Genomic DNA, 2,244 nt, shown 5'->3' on the forward strand with positions numbered 1-2,244 from the left:
TATATATATAGACCTGTCTTAAATGTATCGTATATTTTCAGAGATAATTTAAAATAAGAAGAGTGCTAAATATTTCTTAGACAAAATGTAGGTAAACTCAAAAACTCAAGAAAATTAAAAACTAGTATACCTAGTAGACTAGTATAACACCAGTATAGGCTATCAGTAAAGGTTTTGTAAAAACAAAGAAAATAACCACCTCTCAGCCTGTCACTATAATACAAAAATTAAATATCAAACATACATCAGGTGTGCTGTCATCAATATTTTTTTCCTTTTTTATGTTTGCTAATATTTTTTATTTGAAACTTTTATTCGTTGATTCTTAAAAAAAAGACATGGCAAAACATTAAATTCGAATTAATCGATGAAACCAGAAACCAACGCCCAGCCATACTTTGAAGAGATGTATGATGTCAACCTAAGGTCATAAACGTTTTTTTTTATCAATGGAAGGTTTGTCTTTAAATACTGATAAGACCTGTCTAAATGTTACATTTGTGTAATCATTAATCATTTTATGTCCACATTTCCATTATAAGATAGAATGATCCAACTCTGAATCCTGATTGGATGAGCCAAGTTGGAAGGTGTTGTAAAATGGTTGCTATAAAGTTAATATTTTTCTATATTTGTGAAGTTGCCACATTGCTTGGCAACAGCCTATGGTAAGGCTAATGAACTTTGAGACGATTAATTTTAAACTTAAAATATTTATCTAATAATGTAAGCTATATTAATATATGAATTGTTTATTTAATGTGTGTTTTTTCTTACATAAGTAATAAGACACTTAATGTTATTCTAAAGTGATTTAACTACTTTGTTGGCAAAGTCTTTGTTGTCACAATTATGAATTTAAATCAGTGATTGAATTCTTTTGCGACCTCCACGTTTGTTTTCCGAATTAGGCGACCCAGATCCATTGAGCTGTGGGCTAATGCCATCAAAAGGCCATTATCAACACATCATTTCCCTGACAACTATGAATAGTAACTAATGAACGTCACATGACTCTTCCACTTCTACTTGAGTAACACTGGGTGGTTACGGAGAATGTCGTTTGATATCTATGTTTGATTATCAATTTAAAGGTTTACTACTTTAACTAAAAGTCAGCCATTGTTGCATCCAGCCAGTGTCAAGAGCATGTTTCTTTCTGTTTGTGTATGACTTGTGTCATCATTTTAAAAAAAGGTGGTGGAGCTGTCTTTAAGTTTGTTGGTGTCGTGTTTCTCAGAGCAAGCTTCCTCCTTAATTAAGATCTAGAAGACCTCCCCTTACTGGCAAATCATACATAACGCAGTTACCAGTGTTGGCACTAGATTGTGTACAGTACATGCTTAGATGTGAGGGCTAAGGAAGATTATAAGGTGAAAAGCAAAAGTGATTCTCGCCCTCTAGTATTTTAGCTCGTTTTCTCTATGACCTCAAATGACTAAAATAACATGCTTAAGGTGCTGGATAATGTGTCACTTATGTGAAGCATCAATTATGTCTCCATCTGACAGGTGTTTTGACTTGTGAACCACGGCAGTATCAGTGTGGCAATGGAAAGTGTATCACATCGAGATGGGTGTGTGATGAAACTGATGACTGTGGTGACGGCACTGATGAACTTCCTGCTGCCTGCTGTAAGTGTTCCTCCATCTAAGATAAGTCAGTTGTCCCGAAGAGACGGGAGAGAGATGATGGTGTAACATTAATGATGCTAGGTGCAATGATTTAAATGTGGTTACCTGTGTTTATCCATAGATGACAATTCTACACACCTATTGGAAGCTAAAAGAAAATCAAAAAATCTTTTAAACTACATTTTGCTTACTTTTAATTTTTTTGTGGTCACATGTACAAAATATTATTTCCCTAAATTGCCCTAAACGACATGGCAGTGAGTAAAATTCTGTCTTATACCAATAAGCTGATTAATTATTTTCATGCCATGTCTGGCACTTAAAATTCTGTACTGTTCTATTTCAAACATATAAAATTTGAACACAATTTCTAAAAAGAAATAAACAAAACAAGTGAATTTTAGCATCACAACATAATTTTGAACGTTTTAAAAAGTGGATATTCATTTTGAGATTACACTGTTGAGTTTGTGTTTAGTTTAGTTGCGTTTAAATTTCTAATTTTGTTAAAAAATCAGTGAGCGCTAGGTTATTTCAGTGTAAAAAGGTAATATAAATATAAAAATAAGCAGAGCAAGATCATGCACAATTAAATATCCAATATCAACTG

This window comes from Sinocyclocheilus grahami, unplaced genomic scaffold (genome assembly GCF_001515645.1).
Source record: "Sinocyclocheilus grahami isolate Dianchi unplaced genomic scaffold, SAMN03320097.WGS_v1.1 scaffold9590.1, whole genome shotgun sequence".
NCBI classification, from domain to species: domain Eukaryota; kingdom Metazoa; phylum Chordata; class Actinopteri; order Cypriniformes; family Cyprinidae; genus Sinocyclocheilus; species Sinocyclocheilus grahami.